Source organism: Pelophylax lessonae, assembly GCF_965119305.1.
Source record: "Pelophylax lessonae genome assembly, chromosome: 3".
NCBI classification, from domain to species: Eukaryota; Metazoa; Chordata; class Amphibia; order Anura; family Ranidae; genus Pelophylax; species Pelophylax lessonae.
This window is the reverse complement of record NC_138770.1, coordinates 143,035,423-143,057,217: the sequence shown is the minus strand read 5'-3', so window position 1 is coordinate 143,057,217 and position 21,795 is coordinate 143,035,423.

Below are 21,795 nucleotides of genomic sequence, written 5' to 3'. Positions count from 1 at the left end.
ATCAGAGCTGCCATATGATGCTGTTTTTTTTTTTTTTTGTCTTACTTTAAATCCTGTTTTGATGGTTGAGTCCTAAAAATAGTATGAAGCATCAAAAGATGAGGGTTACTCTAATCAAGGGGTAGACAACCTTTTTGGGCACAGTGTGCCGAAAAATGTTTTCAAAGAAATTGGGAGTTACAGATACATAAAAAACAACTGTCAACTTCATATAAAGGATAAATAAAAGTACAGCGCCAATCATTAATATAGGACAAAATCACTGAAAGGTAAGAGTCCAAATATTAAACGGATGATAATCCTCAATAAAACAGATATGAGAGTCCAGCCACCAAAGATGGAGTCAGTACAAGGAAAACATCATCACCCCGTGCAACAGATTAGGTGTCAGCTTACCGGAAACCCTGGACCCCCTGTTAGGGTGGGTCACATGAGCGAGTGGTAAATGGATCCAGGAAGAGGGTCCTCTATAGTGCGGATAACAATCCCAGGATGGTCTCTCCAAGGAGGGCACAGTACCAGTAACTCAACCCGTGCAGTAGGTGAAAATACCTCAAAATCAAGAGGAAGACTCCAATGGCATAGTAAACTACTCAGCTTTATTCATATTAAAAAGATGCAAATGGCAACTCACATTTAGATGACAAATCAATGCGCAGAAATGGTACACCACAGGTAAGCGTGAAGACAAGCGGACGCGTTCGTCCTCCCTAGGACATTCTGCCTTTGGCGCTGTACTTTTATTTATCCTTTCATTACTATAGTTGTATTTTTTGTACTGGCTGCCTAGGTTCATTATTGTTTACCCATCCTGACTGTGACTTAAGCGCGGCCTTTTTTCTTATTATAACTTCATATAAAGTAAACCACTTGAATAATAGTAAGAAATCAAGTGAGCTTTGCACCTTCACACATCAGATCACCCCCAATTCCTGCACCTTCACACCTCAGATCAGCCCCAATTCCTGCACCTTCACACATCAGATCAGCCCCAATTCCTGCACCTTCACACCTCAAATCAGCCCCAATTTCTGCACCTTCACAACCCAGATCATCCCCAATTCCTGCACCATCAAACCTCAGATCATCCCAATTCCTGCACTTTCACTCCTCAGATCAGCCTCAGTTCCTGCACCTTCCCAACTCAGATCAGCCTCAGTTCCTGCACCTTCACAAATCAGATCAGCCCCAATTCCTGCACCATCACACTCAGATTACCCCAATTCCTGCACCATAACACCTCAGATCAGCCCCAACTCCTGCACCTTCAGAATACACAAATGGCAACGCAGCTAGCTTCTCACAGGTGTCAAAAACAGTAGGAATCAGCAGATTCCTGCCCTTGCCATTTGCATTGTGCCTAAACGTGTGCGCAAATGTAGCCTTGGAACAAGGTTTGTGACCAACTACTTTAGAAAAAAAGTTACTAGACCCTGTTATAAAGTGCAGTTCCCTTTTAAAACCTCTAAAAGTAGTGGTTACAAAGCAGTTATAAAGCATGACTTATAAAGTCAGATATATTGGAGTACTTACAAAGCCAGTTATTAAGCAAAACGCCTCTATAACTGGCTCTGCGAGTAATGCTTAGTAATTGGCTTTGTGAATATTGAAAAGCCAGTTATAAAGCATTAAGCCTCGTACACACCACTAAACTGACTGCTCAGGTCAGAGCCGCTGTACTAACAACCCGATGTTAGTACAGCGATTTTCCCTGCTAAGATTTGTGTTCTGACAGGGGACAGCCCCCACGCCAGAAAACTCTGGTCAGCACTCTCAGCCATTGGCTAAGAGCGCTGATCAGGAGTCGCTTGGCAGACCTTTTTTGGTCATGAACTTTCGACAGAAGCCAGCCGAATGGCCAGCTTCTGTCAGACTGGCTGCTGTAGGAGCGTGGGACATGCTCCTCCATCTTTAGTATCCATTTTGTATATCTATGTGTTTAAACTCCATTTAAGACATAGATTTCTGCACGTATCTCGCAATTGACACATGGCATAGCATGTTCTAATTATACTATCTGTTTCCTATAGAATACCGTCGCCTTCTAGTTCCTCTTTCTTAGGATGACATCAGAAATGTCTAAGCTTTCATTATTAACCAATAGAATCTACTGAATAAGTTAATGTCCGTAAATGGAGCGTGTTTCCTATAGCTTGTATAGCTTGAAATTGATTAGTTTATATCCCCTTATAAGGAATGTACCCTAGGCCAATCCCTTTTGATGATGCATGTATATATAGTTTTGAAACATAATAAACCGGCGAGTAAGCCTTTGTATGAGACTCTGACTAGTTGATTTATTTCAGAGGCAGAGGTTTCCTCCCGGAAACTCCGCCCTTGCACAGAACCGATTAGACTTGACTTTAGTCAGGGACTATTAAAAGGTGGGATTGAGCCATTCACCTTGAGCTGCCATACACACAGGCTGAAGCCAGCCGACATGCGGCCCGTGTGTACTAGGCTTTACTCACAAATTAACTAAATTAAGCCAGTTATTAGGAAAAATTCCTTTCTGACTGGCTCTGTGGATAATGCTTTACAACTGGCTTTGTTAGTACTGCAAAGCCAGTTATAAAGCATCACTCACAGAGCCAGTTATAAAGGAGTGTTGCTTTATAACTTGGTTTTTGAGTATTACTTTTAGTAGTTCTTCCAAAGCATGTTAAATACTTCATCCACAGTCAACTTTCTGGGTAGAACGGTCTCCCCCTTTAGCTTGAACCAGGCATGTGGCTGCTATGGGAGGGGTACGATGCCATGCTCCCGCCGCCACAGAATCTGATATGACATTAAGGGCAGCACACTTAGGATGGCGCACCTCTAAACTGTGCACCCAGGGCCAAAGCCCAGCTGCCCCCCCCCCCCCACGCTACACCACTGCACGCTACACCACTGCCTAGAGACAGCAGGCAGCAGGTGCACACTGATTAGAAAAGCCTGGCCATGAGCCGGCTGATTAGAAGACTGCTGTCACACAAGAGAAAAAAAAGGAGCATAATTACCATTGTCAAAAAGAGCACCGTTTGGCCCTGGATCATCCCATTTAAACTCCTTCACCAGCGGGAAAAGAAGTGGGAGGGAAGAGAGGTGGGTGTACACCAGCTACACTGCTTTCCCTATAGGCGGCTGCAGCACCTTGCCAGCTTTCATGTGCAGGAGGCGGGTTTGAGATCCCCCTCCCACACAGGAAAGCCAGCAAGGTCTTGCAGCTGCATATACGGAAGGTGGTGGTGTGGAAGGCCAGGTGACCGGCGGCTGCGAGGCGCATGCGCGAACGGTGACCTTCAGTTCAGCGGTGGCTAAGATTGTCATGGAGCGGCTTGGTGGGTGGGGGAATGGGGAGGACTCCTTCAGCTTACATTGGCTGCAGCCGGCCCTGCAATCCACACATCCATCCACCCATGGCCGCTCTGCATTATGCAGCACATCCACCCTGCATGTCACAGCCTCTTCCAGCCCCGGCCCACCGGGAAAATGCCCGGTTTGCCCTATGGGCAGTCCGAGCCTGGTCGTAGTCCTTCTTCAGGCAGGATAAGTTACTGGTTACACTTTTTGCAAACCTTTTCTATGGTCCATGGAAGCAATTCCTGGCTCCATAAAGTAGATCTAAGCTATATGTTCACAATTTGTGTTTGCTAAAGCACTGAATATCATAGAGACTTGCCATTTCTTTTTTTTTTTTTTTTTTTTTTTAGAAAAACAACTGTATTCAGGTGTGCAAATAAATATTTAATTCTAAAGAATCAGGAGGACCCAGAAGGCAACCCTGAGGGTCTAACTGTACCGGAGAACCCATGAAGAAGACCCATGATGCAAAAAGGTCATTATTTTCATTTGATAAGACTGTATCTATGGGAAGGGCCAAAGCAAGTGGAAAAAGGAGTCAGAGAGGCCCTTTGACACTTAGGGCATAATGAGTTATAAGACGGTTTATATCTTGCTAACTGGTTTGGGGGTCAAATAGGTATGATGAACTATAAATTTAATGCAGCTGGTTTATTTCTGACAGAACCAGTCAGGTGCCCATGGCCAGTAAGCTGCCATCTTAGCCTCTATTTGATTTTCTGTTGCCATGTTGATCAGCAATGACACTAGCCATTTGATGGCTTGACAATTCAGCTGAGGGTAAAAGCAAATGTGATCATTATCCTTCACGGCATGCCTTAAATGTAACTGTTTTAGGAAACCTTTAAATCGATGGGTTTAGCTCAACTTTAATGCTCCTAGACTGGCTCTGTAAGTCTGAATTTATTTTCTTCCAGCTCTTGTTAACAAGCAATCTAAACAAGGCCTGATTTTTACAACTGGAACATTTGAAAGCCCTTGTATATAGGTACGTTAAAAAGTGGTATAAAATCCCCAAAAAATAGTTTATTATATTGTAGCTTATCAATCCTTCTATGCAGTGGCTGCATTCGTTTTCTATTTTGAGTCGTCACCCCATTTATTTTCACATGATGATCTAGGAGGTAACAAACTTCTTTTCTTAGGATGCCCCCTTGTTAAAGGGGGCTTCCAGATTCTGATAAGCCTCCCCCCCCGCTGACCCCCCACAACCACAGCCCACGGTTGTAGGGAAGAGACCCCTGTCCCCATCAACATGGGGGCAAGGTGCTCTGCCCCCCCCACCCCAAAGCACCCACCGCCCCATGTTGAGGGCATGTGGCCTGGTATGGTTCAGGAGGGGGGGGCACATGCTCGCCCCCATCCTGGCTAGCCAGGCTGTGTGCTCGGATAAGGGTCTTGTATGGATTTTAGGGGGAACCCCACGCCATTTCTTTTTAATTTTGGGGCGGGGTTCCCCTTAAAGTCTATACCAGACCTGAGGGGCCTGGTATGAACTGGGGGGGAACCCCACACTGTTTTTTTCAGCAATATCTGATTCCCAACAAACTAACAATCACAACCCCGCAATTAGCAAGGCTGGTGTTCTATCGGCTACGCCACCGTCAAGCACACTTAGGTTGAACACACTTTCCCTGCCTAACTAACTCCTATCTCACCCTACACACAGGGTAGGGAGAGTGTGTGCAGCTTAAGGAGGCTTAACGGTGGCATAGATGGTAGAATACCAGGCTTGCAATGACATGGCTGTGGGGTTTGAATCCCCCAGCCAGCAAATGATTCTTTGAAATCAGAGGTCAGAGTCCATGATAATGCAGGGACTGGAAGTTCCCACAGAGAAGCCCATTTATTCCTCATGCAAAGCTCATCCCTAGTGCCTACACTCTGGATGAAGGAGTAACAGAGACACCTTTGGAAAGCAGCATTTGCAGTCTGGGCATTGGAAGATTTAGCTAAAGCTGGCCATACATAAACCAAAGACTGGCCAATTTTGATCCATGTGGGGCCATCCTGTGATGAGCAACTGCAGCCACTGATCAATGTATTCTGACAGCAGAGAGTCCCTCTGTCAGAATACAATGTCCCAATGGGGAGTACACCTTTATCCACCTCACTTGTGTGGATAGTGGAATCTGTACATTTTTTGTTTTCATTCAGCCACCCTGGCTCTTTTCACACGGGCGTTCCGTATGTCCGTATATCATCCTATTTTTTTGCGGATGATATACGGACATAATGTATGTCAATGGCATTGCGGATGTCAGCGGATGTCAGCGGATGACCATCCGCTGACATCCGATTTTCGTCCTTTCAGTTCTGTTCCGTTTTTTGGAACGGAACAGAACCCTATTTTTTCTTCCGTTTAAAAAACGGAAAGGACGGTAAATCGGATGTCAGCGGTGTCATCCGCTGACATCCGCAATTGCAATGACATACATGATGTCCGTATATCATCCGCAAACAGATGTGATGATATGCGAACATACTGACCAGATGACACAAGTGTCACCCGTTGACACAAGTGTCCGTTAAAAAAAAAAAAGTGCCGGAGCGGATCGCAATACGGTCCGCTCCGTGTGAAAGAGCCCTTACACAGTTACAGCAACAGTTTTTCTTTTTCTTTTGGGATAAAGGTTTTACATAAATAAATAAATAAAAGCTGACAATTGTAAACACCCCTGCCGGTGTTGAATGCTTTGTCTCAATCCTTAAGCCCCGTACACATGCACCGATTGTCGGCCGAACGATCGGCCGTCTTTTGTCCAGTGTTGTTGTGTTGGTTGAAATGTGCTCTAGACTGCACACGAATTTTGTCGGCCAACAACAACCAACTGCAGAAGTGATGTCATGTGCTGGTTGACTTTTCGTGTGTTTTTTCTTCTCTGAGCATGCCCAGTCTTGCTCATCTGATGTTTGTCGGCCGAAATCTGTACTGACTGACGAACAATCGGACTGTTCTGTTGTTGGCCAACAAAAATTTTATAGCATGCAGACCAGATTGTGTTCGGCCGAAAAGTCGCAGTCGGTTGTCGGAAGCATCATACTAACAAGCCGACAATCGGCCGATCGGACGTTGGCCGAACATTTACGGCTGACAATCGGTACGTGTGTACAGGCTTTAACTGCCACTTTTGTTGGACAGCTTGGATTGTTACAACCTCCTTCACACAGTAGTGAAGAGACGTCAGTTTTTCTGCACGCTTTCTGCAAGGGCTCAAGAAAAACAATGGTTTTCTATGTGCCCTGTTCACACCACAATGTGCAGATTTTTTCTGTACAGGAATCTGCAACCTGTATGCAGTTTTCTGCATACGGAAAAAAACTGACATGAAATCAACCATAGGGCACATAACTGAGGCGCATGAAAACTGATGTCCAGGTGCATGAAAACTGAGGTAAACAGATGTCTCTGCAAGTCAAATCTGCGTAGTTTTCCCATCAGTTTTCATGCATATATGGTGTGAATGAGCCCTGAAGGAAACTGAAAAAATAACAGACTGGCCAGATCACCAGGTGAAAAAAAAAATGGGAAAAAAAGTCTAAAAAAGAAAATGAATGCAGCCACCACTTAAAAATCTGAGAATTGGTAAGCTGCAAAATAATAATTTATTTTTTGTTTGTTTAATACCACTTTAATTTAGAATTCTCCAAAGTTTTGCGTCCCTCTAGATACGTCTATTACGTTTATTTATTTATTTTATTTTTTATCTGTAGCCTGTGTATTCCCAAGTTGTCACCGCCAAGCTTGCTCTTTATAAATCTATGTTTGGGAGAGCCCTGCTGACTTATGTCAATAAGAAATGTTAGCAAGCCCAGGATAACTTGATGCGTCTGACAAACATGTTTATTTAGTCCTGGTTTTGCCATTTGCAGTAATTTGCCGGTGATTGTTGATAATTATAACCTCTGATGCATATTGTAGGAGTTTGTTAAATAAATCAATGAGGACAACAAGTCCAATGCATTTGCTTAGCTCTGTTTCTCTGGTTACCAACACAAGCCAAACAGTTGAAATTCTAGTCAGATCACGCACTGTGCTGTGACAGCAGTGTATAATTGGCGGGCTCTCCCACAGGAAAGCTGTCTTTGTGAAATCCTGGGAGGTGTTCTTTTATAGATTACCATATGCTCTAAGCAAAGCGTTTGATGGAAAGAACACAGGAACTCCTGCAACTCTTATCTTAATTATGAAAAGAAAGGGGAAAATATTCCTCATGAGTCGTGAAAGCCTTGTGTTTTCAAAACATGCTAATGAACGGTCCTAAATCAAATGAGAAACCAAATTATATGAATGAATGTTGTAGGCTCCGATAAAGAGCGGTTTTATAAACTACAATAGCTGTTAAGCAAACTGTTATAGAAAAAAAAATTACATCCCCCCCCAAAAAAAAAAAGTTGCACTAAATGGCCAAAGGTATGAACAACCAAACCTACATACATTTGTTGGACATCCCATTTCAAAGCAATGGGCATGGATATGAAGATGGAACATGAACCCCTTTGGTGGATATTGGACATGCGCACAAATGTGCAGGAAAAACCCCTCAGGGACTTTTGAGACAGAATACAGAGTAATTGGATTAACCACTTAAGGAACAGGCCTATTTCTGACACTTGTTGCTTACAAGTTAAAAATCTGTATTTTTTGCTAGAAAATTACTTAAAACATATATACACATATCTATATATATATATATTTTTTTTTCTTTTTAGCAAAGTCTCTGGTGATTGTTGCAGTATTTTATGTCACACGGTATTTGCGCACCGGTCCTTTAACCACTTAAGCCCCGGAAGATTTTACCCCCTTCCTGACCAGGGGGTTTTTTGCGATTTTTTACTGTGTGACTTTAACAGACAATTGCGCGGTCGTGCGACACTGTACCTAAACTAATTTGACGTCCTTTTTTTCCCACAAACAGAGCTTTCTTTTGGTGGTATTTGATCACCTGTGCGATTTTTTGATCATGCGAATTAAACAAAAAAAGAGCGTCAATTTTGCAAAAATAACAATTTTTTTCACATTTTTTTTATATGAAATTCCCCCAAAAAAATGTAAAAATCAAAATGTTTTAACATTTTCGGCCAATTTGTTTTATGCTACATAGGTTTGGTAAAAAAAAAAATTGCAAAAAGCGTATTTTGATTGGTTTGCGCAAAAGTTATCGCGTTTACTAACAAAGGGAAAGATTTTTGTCATTTTTGGTATTTTTTTTAACGAGTAATGGCGGCGATCTGCGATTTTTTTTTGCAGGACTGCGACATTGCGGCGGACAGATCGGACCCTTGACTGACATTTTTGACACTTTTGGGGTTACCAGTGACATTACTGCAGTAATCAGTGCTATACATATGCACTGTTACTGTAAAAATGACACTGGCAGGGAAGGGGTTAACTGTATTGGAGAGGGAGGGGTTAAGTGTGTCCTAAGGGCGTGTTTCTAACTGTGATGGGACATGGCTACTAGTGTAAAAACAGAGATCAACGGTCCTACATAGTAGAACCGTCTGATCTCCATTTTTACACAGGGGAGAATGACAGACGACTTATTTACATTAGCCGCCTGCCTTTCTCCCTTCCTGGCGAACGACACGCACTGACTTGTTAGGGAACGAGCCGGGGCGGGCGTGCGCCTCAGTGGGAGCGCGCCTCAGTGGGAGCGCGCTAGCGCGCTATTGGCTCACAAGCCAGTGACAGGCTAGTGACGTACCGGTACGTCACTTTGCCTGGCCGGGGCTGACCGCCGCAGTATATGTACTTGCAGCGGTCGGCAAGTGGTTAAACGCAATGTTTTGGGAAAAAACACATTTCACTGAATTTAAAAAAAACTAAACAGTAAAGTTAGCCCAATTTGTTTGTGTATTGTGAAAGATGATGTTAGGCCTAGTGAATACACACCTACCATGTTACGGTTTAAAATTGCGCACACTCATGGAATGGCGACAAACTATGGTACATAAAAATCCCCATAGTTTAGAGTTACAGAGGAGGTAATTTGCTAGAATTATTTTTCTCGCTCTGACAATCACAGCAGTATCTTACATGTGTGACTTGAATAATGTTAACATTTGCAACTTACACGTGAGCTTTCTTTCGTGCGCGAGCACACAGGGACGGGGCGCTTTAAACATTTTTTTTTCTTATTCTATTTAATTTTTTTACACTGTCCCTTTTTTAAAAAAAAAAATCAGATCACTTTTATTGCTGTCACAAAGAATGTAAACATCCCTTGTAATAGGCAGTAGCAGGTATTCTTTATGGAGGGATCTGGGGTCTAAAACCCCAAACCCTCCACTACACTTCAAAGTATTCAAAACTCCAAAATCTGCATTTTTGAATACTTTGGATTTTTTTAAATCGGTACAGTTGGCAGCCGAGTAAATCGGAAGTGACGTTTTGATGTTGCTTCCGGGTTACTACATCAGAGACCCAATCGAATTCTGGCTTTGTTCGGGACTCTGACCAACCTGCGGACGTGCCGGCTGGTCGCTCAGGGCAGAGCGGCGCGGGGGGTAAACCTCCAAGGTATCACCCTGGTACAACCACTTCAACAAAGTGACCTACAGGTATGTCGTTTTGCAGGACGCGGTTAAAAGGCGCATGCCAATTTTTTATTTTGGAGTAGGTATATAACAAAAAGGACATCAGTCCAATAAAAGTGTCGCATACAGTATCTCAAAAAAGTGAATACACCCCTCACATTTTTATGTAAATATTTTATTATATCTTTTTATGTGACAACACTGAAGAAATGACACTTTGCTACAATGTAAATTAGTGAGTGTACAAGCTTGTATAACAGTGTAAATTTGCTGTCCCCTCAAATGAACTCAACACACAGCCATTAAAGCGGTTGTATCCCGCTTTTTGACACTTTTACCTACAGGTAAGCCTATAATAAGGCTTACCTGTAGGTACAAATAATATCTCCTAAACCGGCACGGTTTAGGAGATATTTACAGTGCATGCAGCCGCTTGCGCGAGCGGCGCATGCGCGGGAGTGACGTCATCGCGGCTCCGGCCAATCAGCGCGCTGGAGCCGTCTCTTCCGGCCAATCAGCGCGCCGGAGCCGCCGAACCCGGAAGAGACGACGAGGGATCATGGCAGCGCCCGCATCGATGTCCGGGGGTCCGTGTCGGGGCTTCGTTTTAAGGTAAGTTAAACATAATGGGCTAGTATGCGATGCATACTAGCTCATTATGCCTTTGTCTTGCAGGTTTTTTTTTTTTATTTTTTTTTTTTATAGGGTTTACAACCGCTTTAATGTCTAAACCACTGGAAACAAAAGTGAGTACACCCCTAAGTGAACATGTTCAAATTGGGCCCAAAGTGTGAATATTTGTGTGGCCACCATTATTTTCCAGCACTGCCTTAACCTTCTTGGGCATGGAGTTCACTACAGCTTCACAGGTTGCCACTGGAGTCCTCTTCCACTCCTCCATGAGGACATCATGGAGCTGGATGTTAGAGACCTTGCACTCCTCCACCTTTTGTCTGAAGATGCCCCACAGATGCTCAATAGGGTTTAGGTCTGGAGACATGCCTGGCCAGTCCATCACCTTTACCCTCAGCTTCTTTAGCAAGGCAGTGGTCGTCTTGGAGGTGTGTTGGAATACTGCCCTGCAGCCAGTCTCTGAAGGGAGGGGATCATGCTCTGCTTCAGTATGTCACAGTACATGTTGGCATTCATGGTTCCCTCAATGAATTGTAGCTCCCAAGTGTCAGCCCCAGACCATGACACTCCCACCACCATGCTTGACTGTAGGCAAGACACACTTGTCTTTGTACTCCTCAACTGGTTGCCGCCACACACACTTGACACCATCTGAACCAAATAAGTTTATCTTGGTCTCATCAGACCACAGAACATGGTTCCAGTAATCCATGTCCTTAGTCTGCTTGTCTTCAGCAAACTGTTTGCAGGCTTTCTTGTGCATCATCATCTTTAGAAGAAGCTTCCTTCTGGGATGACAGCCATGCAGACCTATTTGATGCAGTGTGCGGCGTATGGTCTGAGCACTGACAAGCTGACCCCCCCCCCCCACCCCTTTAACCTCTGCAGCAATGCTGGCAGCACTCATATGTCTATTTCCCAAAGACAACCTCTGGATATGACGCTGAGCATGTGCACTCAACTTCTTTGGTCGGCCATGGCGAGGCCTGTTCTGAGTGGAACCTGTCCTGTTAAACCGCTGTATGGTCTTGGCCACCGTGCTGCAGCTCAGTTTTAGGGTCTTGGCAATCTTCTTATAGCCTAGGCCATCTTTATGTAGAGCAACAATTATTTTTTTCACATCCTCAGAGAGTTCTTTGCCATGAGGTGCCATGTTGAACTTCCACTGACCAGTATGAGAGAGTAAGAGCGATAATACCAAATTTAACACACCTGCTCCCTATTCACACCTGAGACCTTGTAACACTAACAAATCACATGACTTCGGGGAGGGAAATTGGCTAATTGGGCCAAATTTGGACATGTTCACTTAGGCGTGTACTCACTTTTGTTGCCAGCGGTTTAGATATTAATGACTGTGTGTTGAGTTATTTTGAGGGGACAGCAAATGTACACTGTTATACAAGCTGTACACTTACTACTTTACATTGTAGCAAAGTGTCATTTCTTCAGTGTTGTCACATGAGAAGATATAATAAAATATTTACAAAAAATGTGAGGGGTGTACTCACTTTGAGATACTGTAAATAACAATAAAGTGTATATAAAAGCAAACAATTTCATACATATACATAGTATACCCAACACATCAAGAGGACTGCCAGCATATACTTGATCAGCTTGGCAGTGGCGGAGCTAGACTTTTAAAACAGGGGTGCCAAAGGGGTGGCAAGGTATTATTTTGGGGGGTCAATATACATGCGTGTGTATATATATATATATATATATATATATATATATATATATATATATATACATATATACATATATACATATATACACACACACACACACACACATATATACATATACACACACTTTTATAAATAAATGTAAACAAACATTCTAAGCGGTATTAAAATTAAATAAAATAAAATAAACAATACAACAATTATATAAATATAATAAAAAATTAAATAAACAATTATCAAAGTAAACATTATTCTTTTAAGGCCGCACACCGATCACATGGCTCTGCTCTAAAGGGGATCTATGGCATAGATCCCCTTTAGAGCAGGATCCCCATATATCCCCCTTTAGAGCAGGCTAGGGCAGGTCCCACATAGATCCTCCTTTACAGCAGGCCAGGGTGAGGTGAGGTCCCCTATATAGACCCCCCCTTACAGCAGGCCAGGGTCCTCCCCCAGACAGTCCCTCTCAGTCTCCGCACCGACAGGATTGGGTTTGGGAGCTGAGCAGCCAGGGGCAAAAAGCAGCAGACACAGCGGCGGCGGCCATGGCAGAAGCACTGCACAAGGGTGATTAGGGTGTGCCTAGGCACATCCGGCACACCCCGTGTGCACACCTATGAGTAGGGCTGCACAATATTGCCCCCCATCAATGTAGTGACCAGCATGCCCCCCCCCCCCCCCCATAAATTGACAATGTAGTAACCAGCGTACCAACCCATCAATGTAGTGACCAGCGTACCAACCCATCAATGTAGTGACCAGCGTACCAACCCATCAATGTAGTGACCAGCATGCCCCCCCCCCATAAATTGACAATGTAGTAACCAGCATCCCAACCCATCAATGTAGTGACCAGCATCCCAACCCGTCAATTGACAATGTAGTGACCAGCGTACCAACCCATCAATGTAGTGACCAGCATCCCAACCCATCAATGTAGTGACCAGCATCCCAACCCATCAATCCATCAATATAGTGACCAGCATCCCAACCCATCAATCCATCAATATAGTGACCAGCATCCCAACCCATCAATCCATCAATATAGTGACCAGCATCCCAACCCATCAATCCATCAATGTAGTGACCAGCATCCCAACCCATCAATATAGTGACCAGCATCCCAACCCATCAATGTAGTGACCAGCATCCCAACCCATCAATCCATCAATATAGTGACCAGCATCCCAACCCATCAATCCATCAATATAGTGACCAGCATCCCAATCCATCAATATAGTGACCAGCATCCCAACCCATCAGTGTAGTGACCAGCATGCCGTGTCCCCTTCAATCATGCAGAGACCAGAGAGACTTACCTAAGGTTACAGCAGGTAGAAGAAGAAGTGAACGAGTGGGCGTCTGTGCAGCTAGTTCTCTGTGACTGAGCGCGGTGAGCAGCAGCGGCGCTGTGAGCCGCTGCACAGCTAACCAATCACGCGTGCCTGCACACCTGATTGGTTCGCTGTGCCGCTACTCACGGTGAGTAGCGGCACAGCGAACCAATCAGGTGTGCAGGCACGCGTGATTGGTTAGCTGTGCAGTGGCTCACGGCGCCGCTGCCGCTCACCGCACTCAGTCACACAGTCACAGAGAACTTGCTGCACAGGCGCCCTCTCGTTCAGCTAGCGCGAGCGGGGTGGCAACAGCGGTGGCAAGGATGTCGTCTGGGGTGGCAATTGCCACCCCAGCTAGCCCTCTGGCTCCGCCACTGCAGCTTGGGAGAAAATATTGAATGAATGCTGAGATGTTTTCGGAAGATTTTCTTCTTTAAGGGAGTTAATTTGGTATAAAGACATCCAGAATGCCATATATCAAAATTAATGTGGAAATATAGAACAAGCATAACATAATTTACATACAATTTATAGCACATTTAGTATATATATTACATTTGGCTACTGTGTGAAAAGAACTCACTTACAATCGGTAAATACACATAATGTCTACTATGTCACATTTGCAACTATGTGGCTAATGAGGTTTAATGTTGATAAATGTAAAGTTATGTACTTGGTGGCTAAGAATATGCATGCATCATATATACTAGGCGGAGTAGAACTGGGGGAATCCATAGCAGAGAAGGATCTGGGTGTTCTGGTAGATCCTAAGCCTAATAATAGCATGCAATGCCAAGCTGCGGTTTCCAAAACAAGCAAATTCCTTTCTTGTATTAACAGAGGCATGGACTCCAGAGAGAGATATAATTTTGCCCCTGTACAAATCATTAGTAAGACCTCATATAGAATATGCAGTTCAGTTTTGGGCACCAGTTCTTAAAAAGGATATCGGGGAACTGGAGAAAGTGCAGAAAAGGGCAACCAAACTGATAAGAGGCATGGAGGAGCTCAGCTATGAGAAAAGATTAGAGGAACTGAATGTATTCTCGCTTGAGAAGAGGAGATTAAGGGGGGATATGATCAACATGTATAAATACATAATGTGTCCATATAGTGAACTTGGTGTTGAGTTATTCATTTTAAGGTCAACACAGAGGACAAGGGGGCACTCTTTACGTCTAGAGGAAAACAGATTTCATCCCCAAATACGGAAAGGTTTCTTCACTGTAAAAGCTGTGAAAATGTGGAATAGACTCCCTCCAGAGGTGGTGCTTGCTAGCTCACTAGATTGCTTTAAAAAAGGCCTGAACTCTTTCCTGGGTGTACATAATATAAGTGGGTACTAATATTTATAAGTAAAGTTGATCCAGGGAATATCAGATTGCCAATCGGGGGATCAGGAAGGAATTTTTTCCCCTGCTGTAGCAAATTGGATCATGCTTTGCTGGGGGTTTTTTTTTACCTTCCTCTGGATCAACTGCGGGTATAGGATTGTGTATATATGGAATTGTATGGTTGGGTTTTCATTACTGTTTTTTTTTTTTGTATTGGTTGAGCCAGATGGACTTTTTCAACCTGACTAACTATGTAACTATGTAACTATAATATACAACAATTCCTTCAAGTACAGGTCACTCTCCAGGTGCTGGGCAAGTTGGCAGCGTGTGGACCCCCTTCGTAGATATTACGGCTTTCAACCTTCTAGGAAGACTTTCTACAAGATTTTGGAGTGTGTCTGTGGGAATTTGTTCTCATTCACCTAAAAGAGCATTTGTGATTTTGGATGAGAACACCTGACTTGTAATCAACATTCTAGTTCGATCCAAATGTGGTCAATAGGTTTGAAGTGCAGGTCGTCTAAAGCCTAAGTTTACTTACTATTAAAAGGATGGGTCCCTTGTGCTGCTGGATCATGCATTCCTTGAAATCTGCCTCCTCTGATGACTCCACTTGCCATGCTGCTGTAATCTTCAGGGAGCTGTGATAGGCATTCATCAAGAGAGCCTGATTATGCCAGCACTTTCTGTCCATCTCCTCCTTTCTTAGAAGGCGAAGCCATGCTATAGCTTCTATAATTGAAACAGGATCTATGAGAGGGCAGACTTTTCATTCATACAAGCAATAGTAGGGCCTCTATAACCAGAGGAGCTGGGCAGTAAGGGTGGGCATAGATGAGTGCCTGCCACAGCTCCCTCATTTAGGAGGGCATTGCTGGAGGAAGATTTCAAGGAATGCAGGAGCCAGCAGCACAAGGAACATATTGGATTAATAGTATGTAATGTCTCATGTGCTGATTTTTCTTTTAGCTTTATTTCCTCAATGCCATACTTGTTTTCATAAACCTGGCTTTGAACATGCACTTTGCACATTTTGTAGCAAAAAAGAGCCTTCACCAAATTTGGAAACCCAAATTGTCCTATTTAAATTGCATATGCTGTAGCATTAAAGGTTACTTTTTGATGAAAAAAGCAACATGAAGTCAGTCGTTTGTAGGGGTGTCCACACGCTTTTGGCTATATAGAAGATGTGATGGTCAGGAGGCAATACAACTTTGCCCATATAGGGTATCTGAAATAGCCAAATGACCAGGTCACAAAAAACACAACTCATTATGGATTGGGGTTGGAGTAAGATTGTTAGCAGATGCAGTTAGATAGTTTGCCACTAGGTGGTTCTGTCCCAGAATAGTGTGGCAATAGGGAATTATATAAGTGGGTGTTAGGTCCCCATTTAGACAAAGTCTTTCTGTAGTGATGAAATGGGTGGAGTTAGTGCCCATATAAATGCCAAGTTAGGAGGAACCTTGGGAGACAGGGCATAGGAGTCAAACACCCCGCAGCCATGTGGTTGTAGTCAGGTACTTTCAAGGGCCCTTCACAGGGCTGAAACCCAGCTGCAGTTGTTCAACACTCAGAAGGACCAGCTGTAGTTGCCCTGTCTGAAGTGGACTGTGAGCGGGATGCAAAAGGCCTTTTAGGCCAGGCTAGTACTCTGAAATGAGTATTAGTACACTTGGGGGGGGGGGGGAGAAAGTAACATCTGGGAGCAAGCTGGGCAGAGCTATTTAGTGTAGAATGGGATGGACAGAAATTGGTATAATACAGAAAAGCACAGTGTTAATCTTGGCGACAGAAGCAGAATGCTGTTGAACTAGTATACAGAGAGTTTGGCCCCAACACTGTGGTGCTGCCAAGCAGAGAGGAGAAGCAACAGAGAAGATGGCTTAATTATTGTATGCTGGCGTTCTGCACCCAAATGACTGCTACAGAATGTTTGCTCTTGTGAATGGCGGTGTGTGCCCAAGAGTTCTGTCACTATGTCAATTTTATGTTAGATGTCACGGCCATCAGTAAACCAATGGTGATCAGCTAATTTGCATATTAGAACCCCTTATTCCTTTCTAATCTTTCAAAAACTTTGGTAAAAAGTAGGGATTGGGATTTTAACTGACCTGCCTTAACAAAATGCTTTTTTTACTCCATATCTTTTCTTTATGTATATTTGCTTTTTCTTACAAATTGGAATGTTAATAAAAAAAATTTAAATTAAACATTTTAAAATGGGATTTGCATAGCTCATGTAATAAAAGTAAAACTATTGACAAGTCTTTTTTAAAACTATAACAGAGCAGTTCAGGTTTAAAAGAAAATGTGACCGTGTCCTTGGTTTTGTAACATTACATTGACTGTTTCAAGGTTATCCATGCTGCAGACATACAGTGACATCCTTCCAATGTGACATAGGTGACTCATCTGTTGTTATATGTTTTATGATGTTAGACTGCTAGAGTTAGCTCTGCTTTTATGCACCTCAACCTGTCCAGTAAATCCCATCTATCTTCTATTGGTGATGACATTTCTGATCCTCAGCTGTCACTTTGACAAGCCCCTACGCTATAATGAATACTGCAGAATGTAAGCAAGTGATGTCCAAATAGAGATGACAACTCTGATACAAAACACTGCAGCATTATCATGACAAAGCTGCTACAGTGCACATATGTTTTCTGATTGAAGATATTTTATTAGTCTGATTTTGTATTCATATCTAATTGAAAAACTTGTGTTGTGTGGTGGGCAATCAGTTCGGTTATGAAGTCCTCTAATTAAGACCTGCATAATATAATTGCTGTATTACTGATTAGTTTACAATTAAACAGCCATTCCAGTCAACAAGAACATGTAAGGCATTTAAAAAGAACATTGAAATCATATTTTATTTAGAAAGTCCACTGAGCTTGGATTACCAGCAAACCATTTAGCCCCCGTTCACATCGGGGCGATTGGACATGCGATTCAACATGTCAAATCTCAGCCTATTGCGGGCAACTGCACCATCCAAATCACATGAACCTGCACAGATGTCTTTTTTAATAGCCCCCCGAACTCGCAATAAATACGGGTTTGAAATTGCGAGAGTTCAGCTGAACTCGCACGATTTCAAACCCGCCTCCAATGTGAATGAGGGCTTATTCCTTTTTTAACTGTCAATTTACCCCTTTTAGGCCCTGCTAGATAGGTGGGATTGCATCACCAATTTTGCAGAGGGAGTGTCATATGAACAGAGGAGAGACAATACACACAGCTCATAACTGTCCCTGATTTTGAGGGACTGTCCCTGATTTGGAAAAAAGCCATAGGCGTGTGCAGGGGGTGTGCTAGGTGTGCCTGGGCACACCCTAATCACCTTGTGCATGGCTGATTCTTCCTGCTGCCCCCTACCCCCCGCAGTATTGCCAGCTTTCCTCCCCTCCCCCCCCATCCTGGCTGCTGCAGGGAATGTGTCAGGATGAAGAGTGGAGGAAGGGGGTGGTATATATGTCATTTACCAGCCCCTTCATTTTCTGAATGATTACAGTAAGTAATCGGCACCAATCACTTCTATGTCCATTCATAACTGAAGCATAGTAAACTGTGTCTGTGAAGGAACAGGAAGCTGCTTGGCACAGAGCACTCCCCATTCATTTGCTGCCCACTGCAGCTTGGACTGCAGAGAAAGGGACTAGGGAATCTCTGTCCTCAGCCCCTTTCTCTGTTTCTCAAAAGTCAGACATCAGGGGTCTGTTTAGACCCCTGATATTTCACCAAAGTCCCCCAATAGGGCTCCTAAATAAATTGTAAAAAATAAAATATAAAATAATATTATAAAAAAGAATTTAAAAAATCGTAAAAAATAATAATAAAAATAAAAAACTACTGACACCGTCTAGCGCCCTACTGATACCATCTACTGCTCTACTCACATTGTCCATGTTTTAATACATTTATAATGTTTGTTTACATTTATTTATAATAGTGTGTATGTGTCTGTGTGTTTATGTATGTAAACTTTGGGGAGCACACCCTAATGCAATAGGCTGAGCACACCTATGAACAATGCCCCTCTGTCCCTCTTTCCTCCTCATTTCTCCCTCATTTTGGTCTGATCTATACAGTTGTATATAAAATATACTATTTATCTTTCAAAAAGTGTTTCCCGGTGCTAAACCTTTCCTCCAATTTCTAAATTGCTGCATTTGTAAATGTCAAAAGTCAATATAAAGGAATAATAAATGTCCTTTGTTGCCATCTCAAAAAGTTGGGAAGTATGCATACAGACATGGTTGAGAGGAGTGGGAAGACTGGGTAGAGTACAGCGCCAGAGAAACAAAGAGGGGATATTAAAAGTTAATACAGTAAGGCCACACAGTCTAAAATGTCTGTAGTTCCTCTATCCACACTAACAGCACTAATGGACCAATCTTCTACTACGCATCGAGTATTCTGAAAGCCATCACCAGTGGCTGTCAGAATACCCAAACAGCAGCTGCCTCTGATTGAATGCTGCAGCTGTTCAACTGAAAATGTTCTGTCTGGCTCCTTTGATTTTTCAATCAAAGCATTTTGGGTAGGAGGATGTGTCAGTGTCACCCACATACCAAATTCCGACCAGCTCACCAGGAACAAGACAACATTTGTATAGTTTATGGCCAGCTTGAGACAGAGAAACAAAGTTGCTAGGGGATAACATCAGTTTTATATAATGACCCATTCCCAGGGTACAGAACTACACTGGCTAGAGAAAGGAAATCCTGGCCTGTACCTTTAAATGATTCCACAACTGATGTTCTCAGAAAAACTTTTCACGTGACATGAGACATTTTTGGGTTGTAGAGAGGACCAACCACATCTGTAACAAAACACATACCCTTGCAGCACTCCTTGTCATACTTTCATGATTTCTAAGATAATCAGAATATAATCAATTCTGAATGTAGAAAATAAACTTTCCATGCATTTATACATTGTATCTAGATGTACATACAGTATCTCACAAAAGTGAGTACACCCCTCGCATTTTTGTAAATATTTTATTGTATCTTTTCATGTGACAACACTGAAATAATGACACTTTGCTACAATGTAAAGTAGTGAGTGTACAGCTCGTATAACTGTGTAAATTTGCTTTTGCCTTTAAAATAACTCAACACGCAGCCATGTCTAAACCGCTGGCAACAAAAGAGAGTACAGCCCTAAGTGAAAATGTCCAAATTGGGCCCAATTAGCCATTTTCCCTCCCTGGTGTCATGTGACTCGTTAGTGTTACAAAGTCTCAGATGTGAATGGGGAGCAGGTATGTTAAATTTGGTGTTATCGCTCTCACTCTGTCATACTGGTCACTGAAAGTTCAGCATGGCACCTCATGGCAAAGAACTCTTTGAGGATCTGAAAAAAAAAAATGATTGTTCTACATAAAGATTGGGCCCAATTAGCCATTCCCCCCCCCCTCCCCCGTTGTCATGTGACTCGATAGTGTTACAAGGTCTCAGGTGTGAATGGGGAGCAGGTGTGTTAAATTTGGGGTTATCACTCTCACTCTGTCATACTGGTCACTGACAGTTCAGCATGGCACCTCATGGCAAAGAACTCTCTGAGGATCTGAAAAAAAAAAAAAAAGAGTTGTTGCTCGACATAAAGATGGCCTAGGTTATAAGAAGATTGCCAAGACCCTGAAACTGAACTGTAGCACAGTGGCCAAGACCATACAGTGGTTTAACAGGACAGGTTCCACTCAGAACAGGCCTCGCCATGGTCGACCAAAGAAGTTGAGTGCATGTGCTCAGCTTCATATCCAGAGGTTGGCTTTGGGAAATAGAAGTATGAGTTCTGCCAGCATTGCTGCAGAGGTTAAAGGGGTGGGGGGTCTGCCTTTCAGTGCTCAGACCATATGCCGCACATTGTATCAAATTGGTCTGCATGGCTGTTATCACTGAAAGAAGCCTCTTCTTAGGATCATGCACAAGAATGCCTGCAAATAATTTGCTGAGAGCCAAGCTTTCCTTGGTCAAACAAGGCAGTTATGATTAACTCTGTTTAGTTTGCTACTATGTTAAATTTAAAGGTCAGGGTGCATAGCTGAAATTTTCCCCCAATCTACCATCTCTGTATGCTCTCTGGAAAAAATGTTTCGTTCTTTTAGCAAAACCATTTACAAGGGTTTACAATTATCTTAAACACTTCTGGTTTCCAGGGCCAATTCCCAGTCCAAAGTTTCTGTTGCTTCAGGAAATCAGCTGTCACAGCTGGTATCCTTATTAAAATGGCTTCTGACAAAGAAAGGGTCCATGTTTTTTTCCCTGGTAAAATCCTTGCCAAGGGAGCTATGAGAGTTGGACTGTATGTACCACCCTGTTTTCTGTGATTGGCAACAGAGGAGAAGGTCCAGAACACAGAAGACCTGCATTGTGTACCTTCATCCCTGAACACATAGGACCCTAAATACCAGTACCACACAGTACAGCATTCAACCCTGTCCAGCTGCAGCCTGCAATAGACTTTGACAGCTTGCCGGCAGGTAGGCTGGACACTGCTCCTGTCCCACCTGGGGAACATTAAAACACCCGGCAGATGGATGGCCCCTGTGACGGTGGTGGGTATAAGACCCCTGGCCTTCTCATCCAACTCGTGACCAAAGACCAAGCAATCTCACACCCTGCCGTGACTTGCGTAACAATGCCACTCTCAGCTGCGCCCGGCGCAAAGATTTTCCAGCTTGCGGGACCAAAATCTAGATGCTAGCAGACTGAGAGCGATTGTCACCGGCTAATTAAACCATTAACCCTTTCTCTGCCACCACCTCTACGTTATAATGAGCCCAGAGGACGCTCGTAATTTTAGAAATACCAATTATGACTTTAGAATAACCATCTGTAACACACACTGTCACCTCAGACGGGAATGTTCAGATGATTTATCCTAAACAGTAGC